Here is a 22,296-nt window from a genome sequence, read left to right as displayed (position 1 = left end):
GAAGAGACTCAAGCAGGCTCTTGGCAAGGATGTTGGCTTAGCACCTGGAACTTCTCCAGAAGATCTTTGGGAAGAAATAAAATCTTAAAGCAATCCACAGGGAAGAAAAAAAAAAGAGGGAACTTGCTTGCATGGTCCCTACTATTTCCTGTTTCCCCTTAGTCAAGGTTTAGCTCACAGGGAACAGACTCTCCTGCACTTCTGGGGTGTATCACCCAAAGACTTCATGGCTGCTCAGAAAACCAGATGTCATACCCCACGGTGTGACGTTTCATCCATGCTGACAGCAAAAGGAGACATGCTGACAGCATGGTTAGGGGTCATGCTGACATGGTTAGGAGACATGCTGACAGCATGGTTAGGGGTCACTCAGAGTGAGAAACACAGGCTCAGGGTTTCAACGTGGCTTCCAGCCACCTTAGGAGTCTTGGCAGCGGCTCTGGTGGCAGCAGCCTGGGCTGCAAGGCAGGGGAGACCCTCAGGAAGAAGAAGGCAGATGGAAAGGCACACAGGGTTTGTATCCACCACAACCCCAAATCCAGAGCTGAGGGAGGGGGGAGCCAGGCAAATCACACAGTCCTGCAGCATCTACTGCATATGTATTCCAGACTGCCTTCAAATTTTATGGATTCTAATATCATCTTATATTTTTATCTAATTTTTTATTGGCTTAAGTGCAAAGTCAGTTCTCTTAAACTTCTCCAGGATTTTTCTTTTCCTGTAGATTGTGGATCAAATATTTCTTTTTGTTTTTGTTTAAGTATTTTATTTACTCATTTGTCAGAGAGAGAGAAAGAGAGAGAGAGAGAGCACAAGCAAAGAGAGCAGCAGGCAGAGGGAGAAGCAGACTCTTGGCTGAGCAGGGAGTCTGATGTGGGACTCGATCCCTGAACCCTGGGATCATGACCTGAGCTGAAGGCTGACGTTTAACCGGCTGAGGTTTAACGTTTAACCACCCAGGCGTCCCTGTTTTTGTTTTAAGTTGCCTAATTTTTATCCTGGAAGCCCAGAAGTCATTATGATGTGGGAAACAAAGGCAGAAGAAAAATTATTAAATTTCCTTACTACTTACAGCCCATTGACAAGTCCTTGAAACAGGCAGAGTGACATTCCTCTAGGAACTCAGCTGCCTCAATGTTAATACTTTGCTAAGGGCAAAAGGCAATCTTAGCCTGACCCTCCAGAATCCCAAAGTCTACTTTGACATATAAAAATTCCTTTGGAAACTTCCTTTATCTCTACTCCCCAAGATACACATCAGCAATCATTCCCCAAGCATATGACCCACCGATATACATCTGAAGGGCTTCATGACTAAGGTTTTATTAGACAGTAATAAATGACCTTTTCCCAAAAATAGCTAGCCCCTTCAAGGTCCTGGAAACCTTGCTTCCAAAATTCCCTTGAGATTTATATTATCCCTAACCCCCTCCCAGCTTGAAAGTATGTAACGGGCCACTCCTCACAACTCTAGTATTAGCTCTTTCTGCCTATGGGCACTGACCCCGTGCTTTAATAAAACCACCTTTCTGCAACAAAGGTGCTTCAAGTATTATTACTTAGCCATCAGCTTCAAACTTGAATGTCTTTCCAGTTGAAGACTTTAGTTCCACTGACCTCCTTCAGTCCAAACTGCACTGGGATCCTGAATGTGGTCTTGCCTTACTTCTCACCCACTTGTGATTGTCTGAAAATTGCTGTCAGTGGTCCTTAGCACATATTAAAAAAGAGATTTTAAAAAACACAAATGGCATACAACCTCAGGGGGAAAAAAAACACTTCATATCATTTCCTCAAGCTTAACAAATCTCTTTTTCACTAGCCACCACAGCTCTTCAGAGATTCTCAAATAATTAGTTGGAAAGAATAAAAATGTTGGTTTGGTATGCTAATTAAAACTTACATATTATATTTTAAAAATAACTCTCTGGCTTAACAATTGAGTTGATTAGATGTCCTCCTCAAGATATGAGACAGTATTTTTAATCTGAAAAATAAATGATTCTAAGTAAATGTTTTCTTCTACATTTCCTCAGCATTGTTTAACACACAAGAGCATGCATGTATATATGTAATATAAAATACTGTATCTTAATGTCTTAATCTACTTCAGGGACAAATAAAATGAAAATCTATCGTAGTACAATAAAATGGGCTATATGATCCCATTCTTTGTAATTTGTTGCGATTTTCTTCATGATATGTTATATAGTTATTTTTAAAAAATATTCCATGTATATGTGAAAATAATTTACATGTACACTTTCTTTTGCAGTATATGTATATATATGCATATATATAATTAATTTTGTTATTTTGTCAGTTCAAATATTCTTCTGTTTTTTTGTTTATGGCTACTAAAAATATTCAAATTGGCATTTAAAAACCTTTCAGTATTGGGGTACCCGGGTGGCTCAGTGGGTTAAAGTCTCTGTCTTTGGCTTAGGTCACGATCCCAGGGTCCTGGGATCAAGCCCTGCATCGGGCTTTCTGCTCAGAAGGGAGCCTGCTTCCCCCTTTCTCTTTGCCTGCCTCTCTGCCTACTTGTGATCTCTCTGTCAAATAAATAAATAAAATCTTAAAAAAAAAAACAAAAACAAATTTCAGTATGAAAGGACAATTGAAAATTAAAAAAGAAAATTCTCTTCCATATATTTCCTTTTAGATTTCCAGGTTATGTTGTTATGTGATTATACATTTATAATTTATTTCAGTTGAATTATGTCTTATATTATTATGTATTATTATGTAGACTCTATCTCCATGTAATGCTTCTTGCATTGTTATTTTGTCCGATAATATCAGTTTTTTGTTTTATGCTTTGACACATTTTTTCTTATATATTCAGTATAGCTTTGTCTTAAGTTTGTTTCTTAGAAGCAGTTGCATGTAGCTTGATTTAAAAAATACAGTCTGATAATCTGACTTTTAATAGATAAATTTAACCCCATTACTTATTGCATGAAATATTTGGATGTGTTTCTTATTATGTGTCTTTATTTATCATGGTTTCCCTTTGCTTTTTTCCCTTTTCTGTCTTTGGATGATCAAGTTTTCTAAGCTTGCCTCCTTGTTTTTTTTCTCTTGATCCTTAATGTGTTAAAATTTAAACATTGTTAGAAAATGTGTAGGTTAATATACATGTTTGAAGGAAACTAATAAAAGAATAAAAATGTGGACGCTTAAAATTCTTTAACATTTCTATTCTCCTGAGCATTTGGAGAATGTTTGTGTCTTTACTACCCATTGAATCCTCCTCCCCATCTTGCTGCCATTGTTAATTTTAGTTTTACCTTTAATTATTGATTGCTAAAATCTCACAACTAAAATTTTTTTTATGCCTTTGTGTGCTCCTCTTTTTTCTTATTTTCCACAGTTTTCCTTCTGGGTTTCTGTCTCTTCCTAAGGCACCTTATTATTTTTTTTATTTTAAGATTTTATTTATTTATTTGACAGAGAGAGATCACAAGTAGGTAGAGAGGCAGGCAGAGAGAGAGAGAGAGAGAGAGAGAGAGGGAAGCAGGCTCCCTGCCGAGCAGAGAGCCCGATGCGGGACTCGATCCCAGGACCCTGAGATCATGACCCGAGCCGAAGGCAGTGGCTTAACCCACTGAGCCACCCAGGCGCCCCAAGGCACCTTATTATTTTTGTAAGGGTCTGTAAGTGGAAAATTCTCAGTTTTTACACTGCTTCATTCTTGGATAATATTTAGGAGAGTATAAAATTGTGGATAAACGATTATTTCACCTCAGCCCTGCTCTCTGGTTTCCGGTTGGATTCATCCAATGGTAGGCACCGGCAGGAGAGCAGCTTATAGAATGAAAAAGGTATGGGGGTAGTTTTCTCTGACTCGTGCTGCTTTGGTTCCAGGTGCTGGCAGGGGCTGCTCTGACACACAGCGGTGGTGAGGCATACCCTCCCCCTGGCTCTCCCGCACAGGGAAAGTAGTTCTATTTCCCCTTTCCTATTCCTTCAGGCTCAGCGAGGTAATGGCTTCCCACTGTTCCTGGTCTCTGGGTGCCTACAATTTGCATCAATTTTAATGTGTAGGGTTTTTTTTCTAGTACCACCACGCAACACTGACACCAACTGAGTGTCCTACAATTCAACTCAATTCTAACACCCTCTACCCAGAGAGAACATCAGATCCCAAAGGTCAAGGGTTCAGTCCTACAAGACTGCCCTCCTCCCACTTCAGAAACCCAGGTTGTCACCTGTACTTCTGACCAATGGGCTACAGGTTGGAGGTTACAAAGATCCCCTCTGTGGGTTCAGTTCATTGGCTAGAGGGGCTCGTAGAACTTGGAGAAACTATTCTATGTAGTTGATGAGCAGTTTATTATGAAAGGATATAACTCAGAAGAGCCAAATGGAAGAGATGCATAGGGCAAGATATGGGGAAAGGGTGTGGGGCTTCCATGACCTCTCCAGGTGCACCACTCTCCCCAAGACTCCAGGTGTTCACCAACCCAGACACTCTCGGAACCACATCCTTTTCGGTTTTTATGAGGCTTCATTACATAGGCATGCTTCATTAAATCACTGGGCATGGGTGACTGAACTCAATCTCCAGCCGCTCTCCCCTCTTTATAAAGGTTCCTGGGTGGGACTGAAAGTTCCAAACCTCTAATCAGACGGTTGGCTCTCCTGGCAACAAGCCCCCATCCTTAGGTTACTTAGGGGCTTTCCAAAAGTCACATTAACATAACAAAGGCACCTCTGAAGCAGCTGACATTTTGAAAACTCCAAGGGTCTTTGGAGATCTGTGCCAGAAACTGGGATGAGGATCAAATATGTATTTCTTATCAGAAATCATAATAATCATAATACCATAATGCCTCAGCACTTTTGTTGTTTCCTCAGCTCTGCCCACATCTCTGTACATCATTTTATTTATACTTTATTATACATTTTTTAAAATCTTTAAAAAATCCAAGCTAAGCATGCCTTTTGTTTCCCTCTGGGACTCTGAATGATGTATCCACAAATGTATTCTTCTTTTGGCATGAGAAAGACCCCTTTTAAACAAACAAAGAAGAAGACAACAACAACAACAAAAAAAAAACCCAGGAAAACAAAAGGAAATTTTCATGAATTAAAAAAAAATTTGCAACTTTTTGGATTTTGTCTAGTTTGTGTTTGAGACCAAAAAGCATGATTTTCTGTGTTGTTGAGTATGGAAAAAACAAAACAAAACTAAACTAAACTAATGGGTGCTGGTCTGTAGCATAAATTTAACACAATCTTTCTGTTGGTAGTTTTAAGTCTCTTGATGTAATTTTTGAAGTGGAAGAGCAAGAATTAAAGAATCTACTCTGAGACAATAAAAACTTTGCACAAAAATTTGTGCATTCTTTAATCTGAAGTATTGAAAATATAAGACATTTGTTAAGCAAACTAAAGTCTATCCGTATTATAAAATATTATACTACCAGTAAATACCATCTTCTAGAAAAATATTAAATGGAGTGGAAAAATGCTTAGTAAAATTAAGGAGGGAAGGCAAGTTACAAAAGTTGTACAGATTTTCCACTTTTAATTTCAGTGGGCATATTTCCGTGTAAACATGTATTGTTTAGGACATGATTTTAATGGCAGTGTTGCACTCCATAATGTGGATATGCCATAATTTATTATATGCAGAGAAGGGAGAATGAAAGGGTAATCAAAAATATCAGAAGTGACTATATAATTGGAATTTTAGAGTCTTTATATTTCACTGAGGAAATACAGAAGACAAATTATTTCATAATTAGGAAAGAAATAGGATAAAAATTTTATAAATGTAACATTTAGTAAACGATCATCATAGTGTCTGGAAATAAAGTCCTAGCTGCACCTACATAGGATCTTATGATACTGGCAGAAAGCAAGTGTTTTACTCATTTGATGAACATATACCATCTCTAGTTATTCCAAAGAAATCAGAACCTTCAGGATCAACAGTCTCAAGACGTTATGATTCTATACAATGCAATAAGCACAAATGACTTTCCAAAAATCTAAATTTCAGTGCAGTGCAAATTATTTTTCAATTTGAACTGTAGTTGCAGCCCAGAAGTTCACGTAAGCTCAGAGAGTTTATTAGTGAGGAAAACCAAATGAGCTAGCTGTCTTGGCTAAATGGCAGGCCTGAAAGCATATCACCTTTCTTCCCCTCCCCGGTGGACTTGACTAGATGACACAGCCACCATCACTTTCCTCTGTGAAATGCTACCCTGGGGTTGCTGTGCTCCTCAAAGCAGCTGTCAGGCACATACCATTCTCCTGAAACACTGCCCTTCCAGAGGGTGAAATTTCCCCGTGCTCTTGTTTTGTCTCCCCAAACCCAGTTTTCCAAGCAACATTCATAGTGTTAGAGAACTCGATGTGGCTTTAATTCTCTGCTGCTGTTGAACGTGATACAATTAATTTCTTGTGAAACTGATTTTTAATTTGCCAGGAAATTCTAAATAGGCTATTTTGTTGCTAAGTCCATAAATAAACTTTATCCCCTGGACAAGGAAGAAATAACTGAACCTCTAAGGGTTGTAGTTTCCTTGCAAAACACAGAGTAATTAGCAAAGTAGACTTTGAGAGACTTTGCTACAAATGGAGCAAAACAGTGGTTTGAGTAGCAACTCTGCAACTTTCTAGTCTGGTGATTAGGGTCAGTTTGCATAAAACCCTTATACCTCGGTTTCCCCATTTGTAAAATGGGGATAATTATAGTCTCTATCACATAGGGTTGTTTTGAAGAGCAAGTGAGATGAAAATGTAGGTGACCAACACCTGGTTTGCCCAGGGCAGAGGAGTCCTTCAGATAAAGAACTCTGAATGTTAAGATTGGGACGTTCCGAGCAGACGGGGATGGTTGGTCACCCTATAAAATGTCAGGTACTTACACAATGCCTTGTATCAGTAAATAAGAGCCATTATTTTATGTATTACAAGTGTCTTTGAGAACATTCCCATGAACATGTTTTCTACATACATTAATTAAACACATCCTGACATTACCTTTTATAAAGAAACTAAAATGTACAATTAAAAAAACAAAAAGCTTCATCAGTGAATCAATATCACTTTCCAATTCTAAGGTCTACTTGGTTATTTCTAAAATTCTACAAGTATTTTTTTTCCTCACTGAAGCCAAGTCTTAGAAAACTTCACATTGCTCTGTGAATTAGTATGCAAGAGCCTATGTTGTTCAAAAAGGGCACCTATAGCAAGATAAAAAGCTTTGTCATGATAAGAAAGGAATTGTAGAATAATCTTTTTAGTATAATGAATAAAAAGTCATTTAAGGCACACAAGCTTTTGGACACAATATTCCCATCTGGAACATTTCTAGTAAGATGGTAGACTGAGCATATTTCTTTATCTCTCTTACTTGTCAATCCCATCTATTGACATAGATTTCTTTTGTCCTTATTCACTGGCATTGCAGAGACCCAGGTCAGGGCTCCTCAGTGACCTCTGACAGTACCCAAATTCTGGTTGACTAAAAGCCACTGGGGTCACATCGATAATGAAGGAAAAGGGATCCAGAGCCTAGTCCCTTATTTTCTAAATTTGTCTGTTTTTAAGAATCACCTGGGACTTTTATTTAAATATTTAGATTTCCACGTTCCTCTGATACAGATTCTGAATCAGGTGGAGGCTGGGGGAAAACTTGAATCTGTAATTGGTTGTTGTCCCCTGACATGTTTATGATGGGGCAAATTTGGAAATGGTTCTCAACCTATGCTTGGTGCCTTTCAGCCTTTAGTGCTCTGGAACCCAGGATGCTGACACCACCCCACAGTGCTTGAGCCAAAACAGCACATGAAAATAAGACACTGAAAACAGGACAGCACTGTGTAGAATTTTAAATGGAACTCTATCATTTAGACACTTCATTAATGTTTGTTAACTTAACAAAATTATAGATATCCCAAGGAGCTAGACTAAATATAGGCTGACCTGGTAATTTTCCAGCAGATGATAACACCGTCTTTGAGGGACAAGGGAGAACTACTTTCATGCAAATAATTATTTTTAACTGCTCTATTCCTGCTATTTTCTTCAAACGTTATTCCAGTGCTATGTTTTAAATATAACTCCAGGGAAAGAGGTACATTGCTCCTTCCAGGACAGACGTTCTAAAAGAAAAGAAATAACTATGTATAGAAAGATAAGTTTTTAATAAGTTGTATTCTTCATTCCTTCCTCACTGCTCACCAGCGTGGCATACACCATGCTTGTCCTAGTTCTATCTCTATTCTCTCTGTGGTGGTTCCCAGATATTTTAAAGTAGGTGCTCAGTAAGCAGTTTTTAAATGAGCAAAGGGTGGTATTGCCATAGATCATGGTGGATGAAACTAAGGAGCTTGAGCTTTACCAGAAGGCAGTGCAGACCCAATCCCCACAGGGGAGTTTTAACCAGGGCCATGACATGATCTGCTTTGTGTTTTTGCAAGATAACTCTGGCTGTAGTGTCAAGGATGGATGAGAGGAGGACACTGTGGAGCTGAGAAGATCACTGAGGTCCGTAGTAGTAGTTGAGGTGGGATAATGCACAGGCTAATCACCTTGTAATTTTCCATGGCCAAACCCAGACCGTTTAAATCATCTCTTAAGATGGAATCCAGGTATCAGAAGTTTCTAAATTGTCTTGGTGCTTCCAATGAGAAACCAAGGTTCAGAATGACTAGCAGAAGTTGAGATAGTTGCCGAATCAGAAAAGGGGGCACAGATACAAGGGCTGTTAGATGTAGAACAACATAATTAGCGAACAGGACAGAAGAAATGAAGATAGGGAAGGAACTGAATTACTTACAGGTTCGGCTTGGAATCATGGAAATTGGGAGGTAGGGTGACCAAACTTTCTGTTTTGCCAAGGAGTATCATAGTTTTATACCGAATCGGGTCCCTCATCCCAGGAAAGTTGATCACACTCCAGAGAGGCATCACCACCCAGATGGGCAGCAAAGGATCAGAGTGCGGTTGGGGAAAGATGGTTAATGTTAAACATGGGTGACAGCTGCTGAGTACTGGTGACTAACACCAACCTAAAGCTCAGAACTGGAGATCATAGGGGCTAAAAACCCCACATTCCAAATTCCTAGGATGGTGGCTGTTGGGGCCTCCATCCTTCAACAGGGCCTGCTAAGAGAAACCAGGAAGCAGAACCAGCACCATCACTTCACCACGTCACTAACAGAAGATGAGGTTGAGAGGAAGAAGGCTGTTGCCTTTTGTAGAAGTGCACTACTCATGTAGAACTATTTATCCCCCCAAGAAGGGTAGAGGTGGGGCTGGGTTGCTCTCTTCCTCAATGTCAACGTAGGGAGCTATCAAGAGGACTGCCCACAGGTTTGTGGGTACCCACAGGTTTGTGGGTCTGCTAGTCCCTATCGGGACAGTTATGAGGTGCTAAGCTCGCTGTCCAGCCCTAGTGCCAGGGTAGAGGAAAAGTACGTTGGAAGAGATGGCACAGAGGGAGACTACCGGGTGCAGCAAGGGCAAGACTACGCCTACTTAAAGTCTGAGAGATTTGGAAGATGGAGCCTACATAAACCTGAAGACCTAGGAGTTTGGCTTGGTGAATAGATCACGTTTAGAACTTTGGTTTTATCTGGGAAAGCACAGCACTGGGTGAAGAGGAATAGGACATAGGAATACATATCAGAGGAATAGGACACCAGGCTGGAGCTGGGCCTGAAATTCAGAATGAAGCTGTCTCATAAGGACCCCCTAGCACCTTGAATTGCTGCTTGGGAACAAATTACTTGTCAGATGACATTGTAGGTCTCCATCTGTCCACACTGAGCACAAGGACAATGCACTGTGTCCCACTAGGGTAGTTCTCCTTTCTTTATCCTTCCTCCCCAGCCATCACCAGCAACATATGTGATGGAAAGACACGGATAGGTGTGGGTGAACCAGGCCACACTACCACATCCCCATGCTGTTGCAGGGGTTGGGACTGGAGGTGGGAGAGAAGAGAGCCATTAACTGGATATTAAAATGGAGGTTTGAAATAGAATCACTGAATTGTAATGATAGGAAGTCAGTGTTTTAGTGACTGTCAATAACTATTCTAATAACTGTGACTGAAAGGTTATAACATTGGGCTAAAACATTAAGGGAGTCCACTTTCTATGGAAAAGGGTACTATTTTTTAAGATTTTATTATTTATTTGACAGAGAGAGAGATCACAAGTAGACAGAGAGGCAGGCAGAGAGAGAGGGGGAAGCAGGCTCCTGCTGAGCAGAGAGCCTGATGTGGGGCTCGATCCCAGGACCCTGAGATCATGACCTGAGCCAAGGGCAGAGGCTTAACCCACTGAACAACCTAGGTACCCTGGAAAAGGGTGTTTTGACACAGAACTTATTGCCATGTCATGAGCAACTTTATGGAGCAGCCCAGTTGTGAGACACTGAAGCCTCCTGCCAACAACAAAGTAGATCCTCCAGGGCCTCAGATAACCATGGCTCCAGGGACAGCTTGCCCGCAACATCATGGGAAATTCTGACACACATACTGACACTTTGAGTCACCTGATCTGCTGTGACTTGGATCTTGCTTCTGTCAAGCACAACTGCTGTTGCCATGAATAAGGAAGAATACATTACAGGCCCCAGAGAGAGGCCTGAGACCTTGGAAAGCCAGGAAACAAAACAGACTGTATTTGGGTCTGTCTCCTGCACATGCCTGGGTCGACTTCCTCCACCAATATACTGTGATAGATCTGCTCTATACACAGGCTGTGCTCCTAGAGACATGTAAATATCCTCACATGCTGTAGCTGTCTTTCGGAAGCTTTCAGTTAATGGAATTAACTAGCTTATTTATCATTGGAATAAGGAGTAATTTAAAAAACAAATCTTTGGGGCACTTGGGTGGCTTAGTTGGTTAAGTGTCCGACTCTTGATTTCTGCCCAGGTCATGATCTCAGGTTGGTTTTGTTTTGTTTTTGTTTTTAAGATTTTATTTATTTATTTGACAGAGAGAGAGATCACAAGTAGGCACAGAGAGGCAGGCAGAGAGAGAGGGGGAAGCAGGCTCCCTGCTGAGCAGAGAGCCTGATGTGAGGCCCAATCCCAAGACCCTGACATCATGACCCAAGCTGAAGACAGAGACTTAACTCACTGAGCCACCCAGGCGCCCCTGATCTCAGGGTTTTGAGATGAAGCCCCACATATGGCTCCAGCACTGAATGAGGAGTCTGTTGGAGATTCTCTCCCTTTGCCCCTCCTGCTCGTACTGGCTCTCTCTCTCATATAAATAAATAAATGTTAAAAAAAAAACACAACAACCCATAAAAACAAAAAATAAATCTACATTAGTAGGCTCATTTGGGGAAGACAGCTGCTCCAAGATTCCAGAGCAAAAGGGGAATTAAAAATCTGATACTGGTCTAAGACATTTCTAGATTGAAAGTTCCCTGATGTCTAACTCATGAGTTAGAAATGAGTGTTTGGAATATGTGTGAAATATATAAAGTTTCCAAATTTCCTTGTATTATTTTTTCCAGATTTTTTTTTCTTTTCTTTTCTTTTTCTTTCTTTCTTTCTTTCTTTCTTTCTTTCTTTCTTTCTTTCTTTTTTTTTTTAGCTCTATGACTTTACATTTCACAGACTGAATATAGAAATGTCTTGGTGGGCTATGGTTATAGAATAAACATGTCTTAGTCCTGAATCTCACTTTTGGATATTATGTGCTCTTTATTCCTTCCTTGGAGATGAAGATTTAAGTGGTTTCATCTTGGGGATGTGTTTCATACAGATGAATCTAGATGCCCTTTATATATATATAATTGGTGCAATTGGGACCAAAATTTAATTTTCCACTTCCTCATATGAAAATAATATAAGCAGCTTATTAAACAGCACCGAGACCAGGAAATGTATGGGCATTATAATGAATAAACCTAAGCTCATTATGATTTTAGTGAACGTGTTTAGATTCAGGCCAGTACGGGACTGATATTTACTAACTCTGATGGCATAAAGTGCATGCCCAATCAATTTCAACAGTCATTATTTAGTATATGGGATAAATTTAATGCACATCACTGCCAAATACAGTTACGTATGTGGAAAAATGAATTACAGCACAATTTCATGCCAGAAATAACACTATCAAGGTCCATCAATGTTCCATGTAAAAATGGCCCCTTTCCCAGGCATATACACTTATATCATGATCCCCCAAAAAAGAGTAGTTGCTGACAGTCACCCAGCAGTTTCACCAAGGCATAAACACAGTTCCTTTATGAAACAAACTGCCTTGTTATACCTGGCCCCTTAAATTATCACACTACATTTAAGCCAACAGGGTGGGGGCAAATTAGATTAAGTGGAATTTAAAGCAAAGCTATCTAGATGGCTGTTTTGTTGGACTCTATTTAGCTATAAATGACATCTGGAGTTGTTGCTGGTATTTATCTTACATTCCTTGTAACCTCCCATCATCAAACTCAACCACCAGATGCTCTATTAGGAAGAATAAACTCCCCTGGGCGTGTCAGAAAATCAGTGAGTGGCATTATGGAAATTTTCTTTTTTTATTCAATCCTGGTGTGGATTCCTAGCTTGAATTAAGTCCTGTTGTACAATTGTGTGACTGCGGGGGGTGGGGTAGTATATGACTTTCCTGAGCTTCAATTCCCTCACCTGTGAAATGAAGGTAATGCTGTGTCCAGTAGTCGGCACTGAATCAACACTGGTCACCATCAGATGAAGTGTTTCAGCAGGTTTGCTTTGAAATTCATTTCTACTTTCCATGACTTCAGGATAATAAACCTGCAACACATTGTTCATTCTATTCCTTTCATGCCTCCTCTCTCCCTGATCAACATGGGAAACAAAGCAGAACTCTAAGGCATACAAGACTAGATAGTGTCCTCTAGTGGTAGATAGGCAAAACACAGGAAGGACAGTTATTTTTGACTTTTTAGGATTCAGACTGAAATCCATCACAGAAATAAAATGTAAAGCTATAAGATGAAACATAATTAATAGCTGGACAGGGCCTTAACTTTCACATCTTTCTGTACAATAATAAAGAAAAACTTCCTTGTCTATTATAATACAAATTGTATTCTAATTATTTGAGCAACAAAATTATTGAGACAGAAACAATTATCTTTTTCAATTGAGTGTGAGAACTTTTGATTCATTTTTGTGCTCATGATTAGAAATTACACAAAGAAATTATTCAAGTCGTTCAGTGGGATGTATTAACAGAGTTCTTTCCAAGTTCATATAGTAGTACATAATTTATTTCACAGGATTTCTGATAATTTAGAAAAAAGCGAATGTGCTATAGAGGCTTCTCCAGTGATTCTAAGTATTAGATGTTAGTCAATGAACTTCTCTTAACTTGACATGATCAGCGCTGTTCCTATCCAGCTTTGGTCTCTCACAATCTCCATTTCTACCAACACTGTTGCTCTTGAAATTCAATCAGGGCAGTATCAGATGGTGACTAAAAGCACGGATTCTGGGGCACCTGGGTGGCTCAGTCAGTTAAGCATCTGCCTTGGGGTCAGGTCATGATCCCAGGGTCCTGAGATCAAGCCCCACTTTGGGCTCCCTCCTCAGTGGGGAGTCAGTTTCTCCCTCTCCCTCTGCCTTTCCCCCTCTGCTGGGGTTCTGTCTCTCAATTTCTCCCTCTCTCTCTCTCAAATAAATAAATTAAGTCTTTAAAAAACAAATAAAAGCATGAATTCTGAAGTCCAGTTGATCTAAATCCAGCTTTCCCATGCATTGCTCATGCGGACTCTATGCCTCAGTTTGCTCATCTATGAAACACCAGTGTTAATACCAGCTGCTTCATAAGGTTGTTGTGAAGACTGGTTAAGCTCATACATGGAAGGAGATCAGAACACAGCCTGGACTTACTATTAGTGAATAACTTTTATGTGCCATCCTTTTCAGTTTCATAGAGAATGCATGAAGGTCTTAAGATACAGATCTTGCCCTCAAAGAGTTTATAATTTGCATCAGAAGATCTTGTGGAATAAGTGGTAGGGGATGTTTCATCCCACTTCTTGGTTTGGAGGAGGAGGACTTTTCCTTAAACATAGCCCTGGCACTCACATTCTTGTTCTCCCTGGGAGAAGTGGAATGATTTCCCTGGAATGGAGTGACTTGGGGGCAACCACATGAGGAAGAGACACATTTTCCAACGCAGTTAGAAGCCCATTTGACTCTTGCTTAGTAGTATATCCTACAATTCAGCCCAGTCAACAGTAGAGAGGATAATTTGGGCTCTACCTGCCACCCATTCTGTGTGTAGTTCTTCATTTCTTAAGAACCCATTTTGAGAGTGGAGAGCTCTTCATCAATAGACGGGACCCCCTGGAGACACCAACGGAACATACAGACTCACAGAAACAATTCAATGCTTATTTGTATGGTGTGAACCTACCATAAAAATATTTCCAGAAATGAAAGTTTGGAGTAGGCTGAAGCGATAGGAAAGAGTTTCACAGAAGTGGGACTTTGGCTAGCTCTTAAAGAAAGGGATTGAATTTGGATGAGGGGGAAGAAGGAAAAGCAATCCTTAGCAGAGAAATTTTTTTTTCTAAGACTTATAGCAGTTTGTACTTCTGTGCAATTGGCATAAAACATAAAATACTGGTTAAAATTAGAAAATCATATCTCTGCCTGATGACTACATGGTGACACAGCCAAGCTATGGTTAAGAAATAGTGACACAGTTCCTTGCTGCCTGGTTTTCCAATCACATGTGACCTAACTGCAAGGAATGTTTCAACTACTTTATACATATTAAGACACTTACTCCTTACAATAACCCTATGATAGAGATGTCACTATTTCCCCCAGCTGAGGATACCAAAGCATAGACAGGGGCAATCTGTCCAAAGTTTGTAAGAGATAGAACTGGAGTTTGAACCCTGGACTTTATTCTCTCACATCACTCTACTTTGTGATTTCTCAGTCTAAGAGAGGGGGTTGCAGTGGGCCTTCCTGGTGAAGGAACTCAGTGAGGAGACTAGCCTGACTACAGTGAAGGTTTGGACTATGGAGGCTGTAACTTGAGCTGAAAGGTAAGTGGGACTGGTTCAATGGGGCGGGGGGGGGGGGAGGAGGTTGAGGGAGGGCTGGAAAGTCAAGCACAGGGGTTTGGAGGTGGAAATAAAAAATAAAATGCAAGATTAATCCTATCAAGATCCTGCTCAAGGACAGTTTTGTATTGCTCAAGGTATGAAGTCCAAAGATTTCAAGGGTTTCAATTTGGGGGAATGGACACTGTGTAAACACGAAGAGATGGGAGAACAAAAAGAGAACTTGATCCTCTATGCCTTGGGAGGGCCACAGATGGACAGGGCAAGGTGACACATGTTCTCATCCTTTCCAAAGGCCCTGCCTAGAGGACAAGCATGGCTGGAGGTATGAATCTGAGATTTTATACATACCTAGGAGCTGAAACTGTGAGAAGTGAAGCTACCCCACAAAAAGATACCAAAGGAGATGGAAGAGACATATCGATGGAAGAAGGAATATGGGCAACCCGGAGCTGTGGATGGTAACTGATCCCCTGCACGACTGAAGAATCTCTGGTCAGCTGGTTCAAAGAGGTTGTTGAAGATGAGAATTGGTACAAAGCCAGGGAATTTAACAATGAGCTTGGAAACAAGGAAATGAAAGTTGGCCTTTTCCATTACAGCACTCGTATCAGGTAAAGAGAAGAATGTCTGGTTAATGTCAGCCCACGCTATCATATGTGTATGCTCTTTCCCGTGCAAAGGGCATAGTTAAGTTATTGAGCAGATATTTGTATCAGGCCAGTCACCCCTGCCCCAGGAAAGCAAAACCATGATGACTCCTTGAGATAGGGGATTTGTAATGCAGGTAATGGAAAAGAAAAGGACAGGGGACAGTGAGGCAACCCAGAGGTTTGGAAGCCACTTCTATTCCAAGTCTAGAGAGTCAAAAGGAAGAGGCAGCGTTGCCAGAAGTCAGAGGTGGATTTTACCTGTAGAACTTGGTAATGGTGGGCCTGTTGGGGGAAAGCTGCAAGGTGAAGGGCAGCAGCTGAATAGGGATAGGGGGACACTCTGGTTTTTCTCTCCTTCCCACTCACCAGTCTCCCTCCAGGCCCTTCAGTGACCAAGCCCAGCTGGATATTAGTTGACAGACGAGCCAGGGAAATAAAGCCAGCAGAGGTCAGGCCCAGGATACAGAGCAAAACAGGCAAACTGGCAAGAGGGCACCTGAGGATAAACAGGTCCCAGACGTGCATGGTGCTCTTGTAACATTTGGTCTGATGTGGGGATGGTCTTCTCCTTGTCCAGAGGAGCTAAGGACCCCCTAGGTGAATTCACTGTTCATCTGGACAGTCTCCACAGTCCTGTCACCTGCCTTCTCCTACCAGAATCCAATTAGACTCATTCTTCAGCCTCAGTTACAGAAGAATCAAGGTGTCCAATGGGGGATCTCACGGTAGATCACGCAGTTTCTCCTGCATGCTGAGAGGCTCCTGGGGCTGAGTGAAGGGTAAGGGACAAAAATCCTTGAGAACCTCCCATCCCCTGCCTTTAGAAGCTGGGAGGGAGCTGCTCTGTCCTGAGACAGGTGGCAGAATGGCACCCAGGCTGGGTGCTGGAGGCTTATGAGTTGTGGTAAGAACAGAGGCCTGTACCGTATAAGCTAAAGGGTTTACGTTTCAGATACTACCTCTTTTGTTCTCTTCCAGTATTTTGGTAAATTAAAAAAGGCATTCAGAGCCCCTACATGTGGCGCTGGTGTTAAGAAGGGGATTGATGGGGTTGGGTGGTGGATTTTTGTCCAAGCTTGTGCCATAGCTCTGGAGTGGTAGTAGGTCCCTGGGGCCAGTGTTGACAGGGAGATTGTCATGACAGTGGCCCAAGAATAAAGTGAAACTCAGATCAGAACCTCCAGGCAGAGGGAGCTATGTGCCCTGACTATAACCCTAGCACACTAAAGCTTAGTGGTTTGGGGGTTTCATAGCTAGTAGTTACTGAGCACTGTCTAATGCGATAACCCATTATAAACACTTTGCCTGTATTAATTAATTTCACCCTAATAACAACCCTCTAAGGTAGGTACATGTGACAGATGTGGAAATGGAGGCTTAGAGGTTAAGCAACTTGCCCTGGGGAAACTGTAGAGCCAGGATTTGAATTCAGGCAGGGTGTCTGCAGAGCCAGCATATTTAACTATTACAGAGAAATCTGAGCACCTTGGAAAACAGAAGAGAAGATGTCTGAGGGAAGAGAGACTGAGAAGGTTCTGAAAGAGTAAAATGGAAGAGGGGAATTCTAGGAGAAGATGGGAATGACCAGAGAGGAGGACAAGCAACTGGTTAGGTGAGAGTGTGTGTGCCATTCAAGATTATATCAGCCACGCATGGAAGGGTCTGTGAGGAAATGGAAATCATGGTTGTACAGTCTGTGTTTAATGGTTCCCATACCTAGATTCCTTGTAGATTTGTTGTTTATCCTTTCTGTTGGATCTTATTCATGGTCTTGTCTCCTCATAGTTCTGGCTATCATTGATCGTTGGTCTTGTACTTGAACATAGTTTATAGAAGTATTTTGAAGCAGAGAGTTCTGAAATCATCCTCAAAAATGTTTGCTTCTGAGGGGTTGCTGGCAATCTGGGATCAGCTTAACTCAAATTCAAGCTTTAAGGTTTTGTGAACCACCAGATGATGATAAGCCAAGCCTTGCACAAGCTGGTTTATTTCTGATTTACCCTTTGTTCTGTGGCTGTGGGAGGCCTTTTGGGTCTCAGGCCAAAGCAAAGGATTATTTACCATGGGGAAAGTGTCATATAAATAATGAGAAAGCAATTAATGGATTACTTTACATTCCTAAGTTGGTTCTGCATTTCCTCTCTCAGATCTCTTCTCTCTCTGATCCTATCAGCAATGATGATTTTGGCATGTTGATTGATGCCAGTGGCACAGCAAAAGGTCAGGGTGGGAGCACAATCAGTAAACTGAAGACAGAAGTATAGAAGTGGTTGAGTGGATTTTCAGTGCTAAGCTTTTAGAAAGACCCTGAACAATTCTGCCGCACTCACTCTGTTTATAAGAAACAAAATTCATAATGACAGTGCCAAAAGCTATGCATCCTCTCATATCATGAAGAAACAATGAGCATTAAGGGAGGAGATTTAACGGGGGGGGGGGGGGGCTGCTCAAGCACAAAGGGGCCTGGGCCAAGTGGGTGCCCTCACCTTGTTTTTTCTTACATATCTATCTCTTGGCGGCTAAGGGGGCTCCCAGGATCTAATAAGGGCAAACTGAGTACCATGACTCAAAACTGTCAGGGGCAGGGATGGTCCCGGTCTAGGATATGACTTTACCTTATTTCTAAGCTAATACATTAGCCCATTACTGTTTTGTAAATGCTGGCAGAAGCTATCTACTCATACTGCAGAGAGAAAGGACCTTAATACGCATAGCACAGCAAACAGCATCACCACCAGAACATTTGCTTGGTTCCTCTTGCCCCTACCTCTCCCGAGTCTCACAAGAACAACCCAGAGGGGCCCACTGAACATGCAGTGAGTTGCACTATTGCAGAGGACTCTGAGTTTGGGGAACACACTGTTTTATAGCCCGCAGTGGACAGCCTTTGCTTTGTCCCAGAGGGAGACATTATCTCAGTCCTCAAGGTTCATTTTTGCAAACACACTCTGAGGCTAGGTAAAGTGTGGCCAGGGCCTTGGTTTCTTGATAGACCAAGCAAGCATGGGTAGGGATGTTCAGAGCTCATGGTAGACGACCTTTCCAACAGAGATGATGTAGGGGGATTAGTTACAATATGCATAATCTAAAAAAACTATTATTTTCTATTGAAGTCTCTAAATTTGGGTCACTTAGACTGGGCCAAAGCCCCAGCTGTTGGGATTCTGCTGTGTGGTCCCAGTCCATCTACGTAGCACACTACATCTACTCTTTTCTCTTGAAGTTTTTCTTCTCATTTTAATCATCTGTGCTTGTTTTCAAATGCTCTACTTATTTCTAAAACAGCATGCACAGTGGAATGATTGCTGATTTTGGCATTAAGAAAGCTGAATTTACATAAAAGCTCTATGATTTGTCAAATAAGAGATCAACACACCCATCTGGCCAGTCAGGTAGTAAAGCTGGGGTACCACAAGACACTTTGTTTAGTGAAGTGTATCTTAAGATTATCATTTTGAAAGCCAAATTTCTCCTCTTCCTTCTAAAACTTATTCCTCCACCTGCACACTTTATCTTGCTTACTGACATCGTCTGTCCTTCCAGAGACTCTGTCTTCATGCCTGTGCATGAAGGTTCCCCAGTTTTACCTGCTGAGTGTTGTTATTATCCTTTTCTCTCCCTGCCGACATTGTTTACCTTGAACACGTTTCACCTGAAATCATTCAAGAGTTCCTAAGGCTTGCCACCTTCAATGGATCTGTCTTAGTATTGCTTGATCCTGTCATGTCACTCACTGCAAACACCTCCCATCCTCATACAGCCCCATTTCCTTGCAGCATATGTTCCCCTTCTCTCCCTTTATACTTTACCTCATATTATTTTACATCTTAATATTCCAGATTTTCTGTATTTCTCAGTAAATGCCATGATGTTTCACATCTTTGTGTTTTTGATGTTTTCCCTGCCTCAAATACCAGTCTTCTTTTTGACTAAGCCCTTTTCCTTTAAAACCTCGGGTCTTATAATAGCCAATGTCATGATACAAGAAAAGGAAAGTAGAAGTATAATATTTAGAAAAGATATTGTGATCCAAGAACCCTTCCCTCCCCCAAAACATCAGAAAAACTACTACCAGCAGTAAGAGAATTCTATAAGGTAGCATGGTCAAGAGATTACCCAGAAATGTCCATCAAATGGAGAATGGAACATTTAAATAAATTATGTTACATCCATATAATACAATGTTGTGTTGCTGTAAGAAAGAAAGAAAGAGGACACTATATTCTGACGTGGAAGTATTTCTAAGATACACCTTTAAATTTAAAAAACAAGTTGCAGAACAGTGTGTATTGTGTACCTCTCTGTGTAGTGGAGGGGGAGGAATAAACATGTTTGTTTAAGGGAACTCTTGAGTAACAACAAAGAAGTACAGAAGTTTTTGCTTTGGGACAAGGATGGCGAAGATTGGAAGTAGAGAGTGGTCAGTATGGGAGCTAAACCTCCCACTGCACACTTTAGTGTTGTTGAGTTTTTAGTCATGTGAATTTAATATCTGCACAAAAGACAGATACCTAAAACAAAATAAAACATAAGGTCTCAGGTATTACCCCTATTCTTCTATGTGTCTTTCCCATGAGAGGGAGTCCAGTGAGGTGCCTGAGAACAGAGGTTTGGCACCAGGCCCACCTGGATTTAATCCCATAACTGGACTTATCAGCTTTTTGACCTTAGGAAAGTTTTATATTCTGAGTCTACATTCTCCTCCTTTATAATCTGGGAATGACAATCCTCAAAACAACACTTTTGAGTGAATATTAAGTGTGATAATGTTTGTAATATAATTAACACAGTAATTTACATAAAATTAGTCCCTGGTATTTTATATATACATATGAGATATGTATCTATATGCATATACATACATATATACATATATACTGACCTATAACACATACATATATATTTGTCTATATAACGTACTTGATTAACACACTGTATTGAAAGGATCAAGTGATTCATTTTTGTCTATTTCTCTTTGCCTTAACTTCCTGTTCCCATCCCCACAGACTTCTATGATTTATTAATATTTTTATTTCCAGTACTGGCACACTTAGGTGCTTAAGAGATATTTGTTAAATTGTTGATGAACTAAGCATGGCCAGTTCTTATGACTCTGAACAGAGGGAAAAAAACCAACAGAAATATCCTGAAAATTTTCAGTCAAGTCATCTAACTCGTAAGGTGGCTATTATTGCAAGTTCCTTCTCCCCCCATAACCTTGCCCCTCTGTGAAGACCAGAAAAGTACTTATGGATCAATCAGAGCCAAAGTTGGAGATTCTTTTCCTTTCTTATCGTAGGTTCTCATTAGATACAATTGAAAGTTGAATGGAGGACAAATGTTGTCTCCACATGACCCTTCTCACGGCTCTAACCCACAAGCAGTTTCTCCAAGTATTCACACTTATACAACTGCAGATACAGAAGACCACGCTTCAATAAGCTGATCAAATTGGCTTACAATTTATGGAAGACCTGATTCCAATCAGCAGCCCAAAAGGGCAATGCTAACAGCTTTCTTAGGATTCCTCTGGAAGGAAAAAATCCCACTTTAGTTAGATAAGAACATGCATTCCGTTTCCTTTAGTAGTAGTTTGACTTACCGTGGAAGCTGGGTCCCCTGGGAGTCTGCTGGGGTTGAGAAGAGCCCGATTATCTCAATGGGGCAAAATCTCTTCCTCCTGAGAGTTCAGCTTTGGTAATCAACCCGGTGGTGCAAACGCTCTTCCCTTATAGACACAGAAATGACACAGTGTGAGGTCTTCTGCCAGCTCCTAACCCACCCTGCCTCTTTGCATCAAGGCATAAAGCTTAAGCCTCTTATGTATTTCCCAGGAAAACAATGCTGTTCAAAAAAAATATGTCAGGTTTATAATTTTTCTACATGCCTGATTTAGCCATCAGACTCATCTCCAGATATTTAATATAGAAACATAAATTTATAGAATTTGTATGAATTTATATAGGAATGTAAATTTATAAGGAACCTCTACATGTCTGTTTCATATGTTAAAAGGATTCTTTCCCAAGGAATTCATTCATTAGGTTTGCTAAAAAGAAAATTGTCCATGTTCACTGAACATGTTTTATTTACCTGAGCCTTAATTTTAAAAAATTTATCCAATATAAAAGCAGTGTCTCTGATATATGCATATGTATGTGTGTAATATCCTAGATTAAATGAGTCCAATATATACTTTGTCCTTTTCAAATTCTTCTCTAGGTATATTTCTTTTTTTCTTTTAAAGATTTATTTATTTATTTATTTGACACAGAGAGAGAGAGTGAGAGAAAGAGAGAGTGAGTGTGCACAAGCAGGGAGAGGGGCACAGGGAGAGAGAGAAGCAGGCTTCCCACTGAGCAGGGAGCCCAATGTGGGGCTCAATCCCAGGACCCCGGGAACAGGACTTGAGCCTAAGGCAGACGCATAACCAGCGGAGCCACCTAAGCGTTCCTCATCACAGTTCTCTAAACTGACTCAGACATATACCTAGACAGGTCATGAGGGTTGCTCAGTAAATATACCTAGACAGGTCACGAGGGTTGCTCAGTCAGTTAAGCATCTACCTTTGGCTCGGGTCA

The 22,296-nt window shown here is 40.8% G+C and overlaps 1 protein-coding gene across 12 annotated transcripts in view; it reads right to left on the bottom strand.

Annotated features, from left to right (window-relative positions):
• LOC309860781 (uncharacterized protein) overlaps window positions 1-22,296 on the bottom strand; it is a 130,669-nt gene that overhangs the window by 94,883 nt on the left and 13,490 nt on the right. For all 12 annotated transcript variants that reach the window (XR_014309619.1, XR_014309620.1, XR_014309621.1 and 9 more), the window contains exon 2: window positions 21,318-21,443. The gene's annotated coding sequence lies outside the window, so the exon portion shown is untranslated. The remainder of the gene's footprint in view (window positions 1-21,317; window positions 21,444-22,296) is intronic.

The sequence above is a fragment of the Mustela nivalis genome (assembly GCF_964662115.1).
Source record: "Mustela nivalis genome assembly, chromosome: 3".
Classification (NCBI taxonomy): Eukaryota; Metazoa; Chordata; class Mammalia; order Carnivora; family Mustelidae; genus Mustela; species Mustela nivalis.
The sequence above is the reverse complement of the archived record's forward strand: the minus strand, read 5'-3'. Positions and strand labels throughout refer to the sequence as shown.